The sequence below is a fragment of the Manis javanica genome, chromosome 12 (assembly GCF_040802235.1).
Source record: "Manis javanica isolate MJ-LG chromosome 12, MJ_LKY, whole genome shotgun sequence".
Classification (NCBI taxonomy): Eukaryota; Metazoa; Chordata; class Mammalia; order Pholidota; family Manidae; genus Manis; species Manis javanica.
This window is the reverse complement of record NC_133167.1, coordinates 76,671,740-76,682,502: the sequence shown is the minus strand read 5'-3', so window position 1 is coordinate 76,682,502 and position 10,763 is coordinate 76,671,740.

Here is a 10,763-nt window from a genome sequence, read left to right as displayed (position 1 = left end):
AATATGTGACCAATACAAAAGGAAAAACATTCGTATTATAGGGATACCAGAAGAGGAAGAAAGAGGAAAAGGGATAGAAAGTGTCTTTGAAGAAATAATTGCTGAAAACTTCCCCAAACTGGGGGAGGAAATAATCGAACAGACCATGGAATTATACAGAACCCCCAACAGAAAGGATCCAAGGAGGACAACACCAAGACACATAATAATTAAAATGGCAAGGATCAAGGACAAGGAAAGAGTTTTAAAGGCAGCTAGAGAGAAAAAGGTCACCTATAAAGGAAAACCAATCAGGCTAACATCAGACTTCTCAACAGAAACCCTACAGGCCAGAAGAGAATGGCATGATATACTTAATGCAATGAAACAGAAGGGCCTTGAACCAAGGATACTGTATCCAGCACGACTATCATTTAAATATGATGGTGGGATCAAACAATTCCCAGACAAGCAAAAGCTGAGGGAATTTGCTTCCCACAAACCACCTCTACAGGGCATCCTACAGGGACTGCTCTAGATGGGAACACCCCTAAAAAGAGCACAGAACAAAACACACAACATATGAAGAATGGAGGAGGAGGAATAAGAAGGGAGAGAAGAAAAGAATCTCCAGACAGTGTATATAACAGCTCAATAAGCAAGCTAAGTTAGGCAGTAAGATACTAAAGAAGCTAACCTTGAACCTTTGGTAACCACGAATCTAAAGCCTGCAATGGCAATAAGTACATATCTTTCAATAGTCACCCTAAATGTAAATGGACTTAATGCACCAATCAAAAGACATAGAGTAATAGAATGGATAAAAAAGCAAGACCCATCTATATGCTGCTTACAAGAAACTCACCTTAAACTCAAAGATAAGCATAGACTAAAAGTCAAGGGATGGAAAAACATATTTCAGGCAAACAACAGTGAGAAGAAAGCAGGGGTTGCAGTACTAATATCAGACAAAATAGACTTCAAAACAAAGAAAGTAACAAGAGATAAAGAAGGCCACTACATAATGATAAAGGGCTCAGTCCAACAAGAGGATATAACCATTCTAAATATATATGCACCCAATACAGGAGCACCAGCATATGTGAAGCAAATACTAACAGAACTAAAGAGGGAAATAGACTGCAATGCATTCATTGTAGGAGACTTCAACACACCACTCACCCCAAAGGATAGATCCACCGGGCAGAAAATAAGTAAAGACACACAGGCACTGAACAACACACTAGAACAGATGGACCTAATAGACATCTATAGAACTTTACATCCAAAAGCAACAGGATATACATTCTTCTCAAGTGCACACGGAACATTCTCCAGAATAGACCACATACTAGCTCACAAAAAGAGCCTCAGTAAATTCCACAATATTGAAATTCTACCAACCAATTTTTCAGACCACAAAGGTATGAAAGTAGAAATAAATTCTACAAAGAAAACAAAAAGGCTCACAAACACATGGAGGCTTAACAACATGCTACTAAATAATCAATGGATCAATGAACAAATCAAAATAGAGATCAAGGAATATATAGAAACAAATGACAACAATAACACTAAGCCCCAACTTCTGTGGGATGCAGCAAAAGCAGTCTTAAGAGGAAAGTATATAGCAATCCAGGCACACTTGAAGAAGGAAGAACAATCCCAAATGAATAGTCTAACATCACAATTATTAAAACTGGAAAAAGAAGAACAAATGAGGCCTAAAGTCAGCAGAAGGAGGGACATAATAAAGATCAGAGAAGAAATAAACAAAATTGAGAAGAATAAAACAATAGCAAAAATCAACGAAACCAAGAGCTGGTTCTTTGAGAAAATAAACAAAATAGATAAGCCTCTAGCCCAACTTATTAAGAGAAAAAGAGAGTCAACACAAATCAACATAATCAGAAATGAGAATGGAAAAATCACGACAGACTCCACAGAAATACAAAGAATTATTAAAGACTACTATGAAAACCTGTATGCCAACAAGCTGGAAAACCTAGAAGAAATGGACAACTTCCTAGAAAAATACAACCTCCCAAGACTGACCAAGGAAGAAACACAAAAGTTAAACAAACCAATTACAAGCAAAGAAATTGAAACAGTAATCAAAAAACTACCCAAGAACAAAACCCCGGGGCCGGACGGATTTACCTCGGAATTTTATCAGACACACAGAGAAGACATAATACCCATTCTCCTTAAAGTGTTCCACAAAATAGAAGAAGAGGGAATACTCCCAAACTCATTCTATGAAGCCAACATCACCCTAATACCAAAACCAGGCAAAGACCCCACCAAAAAAGAAAATTACAGACCAATATCCCTGATGAATGTAGATGCAAAAATACTCAATAAAATATTAGCAAACAGAATTCAACAGTATATGAAAAGGATCATACACCATGACCAAGTGGGGTTCATCCCAGGGATGCAAGGATGGTACAACATTCGAAAATCCATCAACATCATCCACCACATCAACAAAAAGAAAGACAAAAACCACATGATCATCTCCATAGATGCTGAAAAAGCATTTGACAAAATTCAACATCCATTCATGATAAAAACTCTCAGCAAAATGGGAATAGAGGGCAAGTACCTCAACATAATAAAGGCCATATATGATAAACCCACAGCCAGCATTATACTGAACAGCGAGAAGCTGAAAGCATTTCCACTGAGATCGGGAACCAGACAGGGATGTCCACTCTCCCCACTGTTATTTAACATAGTACTGGAGGTCCTAGCCACGGCAATCAGACAAAACAAAGAAATACAAGGAATCCAGATTGGTAAAGAAGAAGTTAAACTGTCACTATTTGCAGATGATATGATACTGTACATAAAAAACCCTAAAGACTCCACTCCAAAACTACTAGAACTGATATCGGAATACAGCAAAGTTGCAGGATACAAAATCAACACACAGAAATCTGTAGCTTTCCTATACACTAACAACGAATCAATAGAAAGAGAAATCAGGAAAACAATTCCATTCACCATTGCATCAAAAAGAATAAAATACCTAGGAATAAACCTAATCAAGGAAGTGAAAGACTTATACTCTGAAAACTACAAGTCGCTCTTAAGAGAAATTAAAGGGGACACTAATAAATGGAAACTCATCCCATGCTCATGGCTAGGAAGAATTAATATCGTCAAAATGGCCATCCTGCCGAAAGCAATATACAAATTTGATGCAATCCCTCTCAAATTACCAGCAACATTCTTCAATGAATTGGAACAAATAATTCAAAAATTCATATGGAAACACCAAAGACCCCGAATAGCCAAAGCAATCCTGAAAAAGAAGAATAAAGTAGGGGGGATCTCACTCCCCAACTTCAAGCTCTACTACAAAGCCATAGTAATCAAGACAATTTGGTACTGGCACAAGAACAGAGCCACAGACCAGTGGAACAGATTAGAGACCCCAGAAATTAACCCAAACATATATGGTCAATTAATATTTGATAAAGGAGCCATGGACATACAATGGCAAAATGACAGTCTCTTCAACAGATGGTGCTGGCAAAACTGGACAGCTACATGTAGGAGAATGAAACTGGACCATTGTCTAACCCCATATACAAAGGTAAACTCAAAATGGATCAAAGACCTGAATTTAAGTCACAAAACCATTAAACTCTTGGAAAAAAACATAGGCAAAAACCTCTTAGACATAAACATGAGTGATCTCTTCTTGAACATATCTCCCCGGGCAAGGAAAACAACAGCAAAAATGAGCAAGTGGGACTACATTAAGCTGAAAAGCTTCTGTACAGCGAAAGACACCATCAATAGAACAAAAAGGAACCCTACAGTATGGGAGAATATATTTGAAAATGACAGATCTGATAAAGGCTTGACGTCCAGAATATATAAAGAGCTCACACGCCTCAACAAACAAAAAACAAATAACCCAATTAAAAAATGGGCAGAGGAACTGAACAGACAGTTCTCCAAAAAAGAAATACAGATGGCCAAGAGACACATGAAAAGATGCTCCACATCGCTAATTATCAGAGAAATGCAAATTAAAACTACAATGAGGTATCACCTCACACCAGTAAGGATAGCTGCCATCCAAAAGACAAACAACAACAAATGTTGGCGAGGCTGTGGAGAAAGGGGAACCCTCCTACACTGCTGGTGGGAATGTAAATTAGTTCAACCATTGTGGAAAGCAGTATGGAGGTGCATCAAAATGCTCAAAACAGACCTACCATTTGACCCAGGAATTCCACTCCTAGGAATTTACCCTAAGAACGCAGCAATCAAGTTTGAGAAAGACAGATGCACTCCTATGTTTATCGCTGCACTATTTACAATAGCCAAGAATTGGAAGCAACCTAAATGTCCATCTGTAGATGAATGGATAAAGAAGATGTGGTACATATACACAAAGGAATACTACTCAGCCATAAGAAGTGGAAAAATCCAACCATTTGCAGCAACATGGATGGAGCTGGAGAGTATTATGCTCAGTGAAATAAGCCAAGCGGAGAAAGAGAAATACCAAATGATTTCACTCATCTGAGGAGTATAGAAACAAAGGAAAAACTGAAGGAACAAAACAGCAGCAGAATTACAGAACCCAAAAATGGACTAACAGGTACCAAAGGGAAAGGAACTGGGGAGGATGGGTGGGCAGGGAGGGATAAGGGGGGGGAAGAAGAAGGGGGGTATTAAGATTAGCATGCATGGGGGGGAGGGAGAAAGGGGAGGGTGGGCTGCACAACACAGAGAGGACAAGTAGTGACTCTACCACATTTTGCTAAGCTGATGGACAGTAACCGTAATGTGGTTGTTAGGGGGGACCTGATATAGGGGAGAGCATAGTAAACATAGTATTCTTCAGGTAAGTGTAGATTAAAAATTTAAAAAAAAAAAAAAAAAGAAAGAAAGAAAGAAAAGGGGGATTACTCCTTAACAGGATAAAACTATTGGTAAATCAAAGATCAACGCATGCTTTAAATATCCTTAATGTTGATCACTTAAAGGGTGTCAGATGATCAGTTATGGAGGTACTCTTTTCTGATAATATTCCTTTCTCTTAATTAAAAAAAAAAAAAAAAAAAGCAGTTACTGTGTGCTGACCTCCAATGAGTTCTGCACAGTGGTATAGAGGGCATGTCAAAGTGTGGGCAAAGGGTCTGTTTGTTTCTACGCAGAAGATCAAGGCCTAGCTTGGATACCCAGAAAATGAACTAAGATACGATATGAGGAGGAGCTTCCGGCATCAGCACTCTCTGGAGGACTCGTGCCGGGGGATGATCATCAAAAAGCCTCCACAGGGATCCGGACGATGCTGCGGTTGTGGCTGCATCCAGCCCACCGTCTCCTGGACTTGCCATAAGAAGGAGGAGGGAGATGTCTAGGCTGGCATGTGCATACAGTGAGACAACGAATTTGACTGGATCTGTACTGTTGGAACTCAACCAGGAGTTGGGAGGGGTGCAAGTTGTAGCACCCCAAAATCTCATGACTATAGACTATCTATGGTTAAAAGAACATATGGGATGTGAACAGATCCCAGAAATGGGCTGCTTTAATTTGTCTGATGGTTCAAGTACAGTTGGAAAATATCCATCATATCATAGATAAATTTTCACAAATGCCTAGGGTGCCTAAATGGTTTTCTTGGCTTCACTGGAGATGGCTGGTAATTATAGATTTGCTTTGTTTATGTCACCGTATTCCTATTATATTAATATGTGTGTGCAAATTAGTTAGTAGTTTAAAACCTATACATACTTAAGGTACTATACAAGAAGATATGTCAAAGAAATAATCAATCCTCCCAAGTTTCCTTCATATGCTACATCTATAGCTTTTCTTCTTCCTTCCTAATTACAAACCTTAAATAGAATTCGTGCCTCATATCGAATTTACCGAGTATCATAATTCCTCCAGGTGGTAAAGATACCTCGAGACAAGTGCTGGGCATAGAAGCCACAGGGCATAAATCTGCAAAGAAGTAAAAAGCTAACCTTTGCAAACAATATGGCTTCTCTCTCACTTACCAACTTTACATTTCCCTGTATGGCCCCGGAAGATGACTGGTTAGCCAGAGACGGGTAAGATTCCTCAAGGGAGGAACAACCTAAGACAGGCACAGTCGCAGGGGGGCCATCAGGTGAGAATTTGGGGATCAACAGAGGTGAGGCTCAGAACCTCACCCCCCCTGCTTTGAGAGAAATCTTCTGCATCCGTGGATGTCTTGCTGCCCTTGTCTAGCCTGGATTAATACTTAGTCCATAGGCACACACCTGATCATCTGATCATCTACATTTGCCTTCTTACAGCACTAAACTATGTTTTCTACCTTTATCTTGCATCTACCTACCACTTCAGCATTTTATTAAAAATAAAAATAATAATAATAATAGGAGAAATGTGGGATCAACATATAAATCAAGTACAAAAATCAAATGAATATTCATATTTGACCTGATGGTTTATAGGTCATATTGCATGATCAAAACCGAAAGTTTCTGTGATGAATGCCCTTGTACTGTTCACCATGTAAGAATTTATTCACTCTGTAAGAATTCGTTCACCATGTAAGAACTTGTTCGTCATGCTTCAGAAGATTGGAGACTGACGAGAATTAGGCTTGAGATGGATTAATGATTGTACATTGAGCATTGACCCCCCTATACTGAATTTTATTGTTGTTAACAACCATTTGATCAATAAATATGAGAGATGCCCTCTCAAAAAAAAAAAAAAAGAAAAAAAAAAATTCCTAAAAGAACTGGGTATAGTGTTTTGGGAATTGGGTAATTCTCTTCCTGGTCCAATTTTCTCCAATTAAAGGCCAAATTTTCTCCAATTAAAACTGATAATATTCAGAACCTTAGGTAGTGCACTTGCATAGTTGCAACACAAGAATGCACCTTTATTTTCTACATAAGCTTCATCAGAGAATAAAATTGTGGTTTTCTATTATTCTTAAAAATATATATGGTTTTTATCATTATATTTTATGACTATTTTGCCAAATAATGTGATTTATTTAGCATATGATATTTATGTCCTTGAGACACGAGATGTTAAACAGTAAATTTGCACTTGCAAAAGGTTTTCCCATCAAGCCTTTTAAATGTGTGTGAAAGCTGATATGTAGAATAGAAAGCTAATTACATAAATTAATTCAGTATGGATTTATTTAAATTTTACAGTAATTTGACTTTTAAGAATTTTTCCTATACTTACAGTAACACAAGCATGCAAATATATATACATATATACATAAATATACACTCATTTTATATATATAAAGGATTTCTCTGCAAATGTTTATAATACTGTAAGTCTGAAACTGTTCAATAAACATTAAATGACCATCAATAAGTTACATATCTATATCTATAAAATGTATGAAAAAGAAGTGCAATATTGTTTATTTTAAACCATTTCAGAAAATACTCATTTTCTAAAAATAATGTGTATTAGTTTATTTAAATTTTTCTTGTGTGTTTGTTAATACCTAGTATGCTACCTTAAGAAAAAAAACATTAGGTACATAATAAGTCTTAATGTGATTATACCTCAGGAAGAGTTTTGGTGTGGAAATATTCAGAGCAAAATTGTAATAAAAATGTAAAATGTTAATAACTTAAAATGCAGTTTTTAATATATTTTCTTTCTGCTGTTGACTGTCAATGCCATATACGAGGACAAGACCTATATCTATATAGGTATAAATATAAACGAATTTCAAAGCAGTTTTTAAAAACTTATTATTCAATACTGGTGAAGTCTATGAATAAGCTTTACTTAAGAAATATATCCTAGGGCAGATAGTGTGGCATTTTTTTTAAGTATTACATCGCAAAAGCAATTTGCACCATGAATAACTTTACATCAGGTCTCCCCTCTACCTTGGATTTAAAAGGATCATTAACTTTATTGCAAATGTAAGCAGGTGGTATGAATCGAGGATGAACATTTTAAAAACATGAGCCCTTGACATTCCTCGTGGAAACACTGTGACCGAGCAGCTGGAAGAGTGAGTGCCACCATTTACTTGGAGCTTGCAGCCAGCCAGGTAGTGGGGCTGACCCTCCGCCCTGGGAAACCGTGGGTCTGGCCTCACCTCATCTGGGACGCCTGAAAGCTGCACGGAAGCCTGTGGTTTCTGCCTGGTGACCATCTCTGACACTCTTCAGATTCCTTCCCTCTCAGGGATGGAGGAGAAGTTCTAGCCCGGCACTCATTCCTGAGGATCACTAAGCAGTTCCTTAATTTTGCTACATGTTAAGCAACAGTGTCCTGGGGCAGCAGTAAGGGCCGCAGAGGATCCTGATGTGTAATGTTGGCTTATATGTAAATGGTTGATTTCAAGCTACTAATGTGTAGTTCCTGAATGGGCATGGGGTAGGAAAGAGACAAGATTAATTGGCTCAGGTAAGCATTGCTATCCACTCCCGCACATCCCTGATTCTTGACTGGACTCTCCTTGCTTCATTATAGACCCTGAAACCGTTATTTTGTTAGATTTTACAATGACTTCTTTATCATATACACTACAAACTCGTGTGTAAACACTTGTTCAGGGTAATTATATATATACACAAGTATAGTTACAGAAAACATATATTATGTATTACACCATACAATATTAATAGAGATGAATATAACATAGAATAATACACACACATGTAGTTTTCTCTCCTGATTTGAAGGCAGCAGCTGAGGCAGGATACAGTCTAGCCTTTGCTCTAAATGAGGGCCCTTGAAGCAGCGCAGCCCAGTGAGTGGTCACTGAGACCTGGCAAGCCATCTTGGGAAGAGCAAACAGCCTGACCCTGACCCTGATGTGGGTTAATATTTCCTACTGGGAGGAAAATAATCTTCCCAAAATTGTCTAATAAAATTGTACCTCTCAACTTGTCAGATAACAGAATTAGAAATAGCAGTGACCGCTTACAATATCTTTTTAAGTGGATAAGAAGTTATTCTCACAAAGGGCTTTAAATGCAATCCCAGCTCCAGGAAAATTTTATTAACAAATCAGATAATCTTGATTTTCTTTCTAAAGCATCTCTGAATGAGGTTAGATATATGATCTTTATTTAAGTTATCATAATCCCATTACAAGAGCCCAAAGCATAAAATAGACTAACTGCACTGCTAGGCTCTCAACAAGACTGTCTGGGCACAGCTCCTGGACTGCTTTCTCTGATGAGAGACTGGGGTGTCTTCCACCGCCGGCCATTCCTGGTGCTAACTTAGCCCTTTGGGACTTTAGGATGATTGGCAGTAGGGAGGGTATAAAAAAAAATTCTGTTCGGACAATGACTCTGGTTTTTACATTTTTTCAGATTTTTCATTTACAATCAATAGTGTCTGCCACTAACTGGGCCTCTTTTAAAAACAGTTCATTTCAATCATAACTGTAGTCATGAAGTACATTTGTAGAAACCAAAAATGTTAGTTTCTACATGAAAAAAGTCAGGTACCAAAAGGGTTGTAAAATTACATAATCTTTATTACTTCACAGAGCATATTTATAAAAAATAATTAACTTTTTAAAGTAGTCGTTTTTATGCATTTCTTTCCTTGCAGCTTTAGTTTTATAGAAATGTTTGTAAACAGACATTGCTTCTATCATAAAAAAACACTAATCATTCTAATAAATGTTCTGTATCAATTTAGCCCCTATTGCAAGACTCTGTTGCCAATTAAGTAAACTGCATGACCCCAAGGTTATATGACAAATGCTATAGAAAATACTAGAAAAATAACCAAGGGACCTTAAAGAGTAAGCACATTTTTTCAAAATTCCAATGGGTTGAAGGAAGTACTTAAACACCAAGATAAGCCAAGTCAACACAAATTATCTTTTTTTTTAATAGAATTAACTGTAGAATGCAGTATTTTTAGGCAAAATGTTGCTAAAACATCACTTCTGAAGAGCTTAAAACTATCCTTAATTACTATTAAAATAAATCAAGTGATTAATGATTAAGTTTGGATGAAATTGGCAGAGATTAAATTTAGTCAAATGTGTATGACCCAAGATACTTTGGTTTTCACATCGATTTACTTGAAAATAATTTTATTAAATAACAAATGCATCCTCTTGGTCATCCAGAAAGTCCATCTTGTGACATAATTAAATCCAATGAAAAAATAAAACAAACAAAACCAAAAATATAATAAGAGCCATTTTGAAGAATATTCAGTTTAATTCTAAAATATGGTTATTTCAAATAAATTACATGAAGCCTCACATCCCTGGAAAGAAATGGCTATTTTCTTTTGTGATGGAAAGCATACAGATAGAATGAATACTGTGGAAAGATATCATTTACAGAGAATAATAATTTTAGGAAATACATAAGCCCTTCATGCAGTGATTTTTCCATTAGACATTAGACAAATAAATGTTTAATTATTTGATTTGAAAAACAAAGACATATCACTGCCCTAAACAAATTTTTGGAACAAGGATATAAGTAAATTAAAAACATCAAATGATTAAAATTAAAACAAATCCATGAGAATTCAAGTGTAAGTAGTTATATAGAGGTTGAACCAGAGGGAAAACCAACTAAAGGCATTTCCACCAAGATCAGGCACAAGGCAGGATGCTCAGTCCTATTATTCAACATTTTATTATTATTACTATTACACTTTTTTACTGAGGCATTAACCAATACAATTAGAAAGTGAAATTACTTAGAAATCAATATTTAAAGAGAGAGTAAAACAATCTATTTCCAGATGGCATGACAGTATATCTGGAAAGCTGAGCTCAGAGA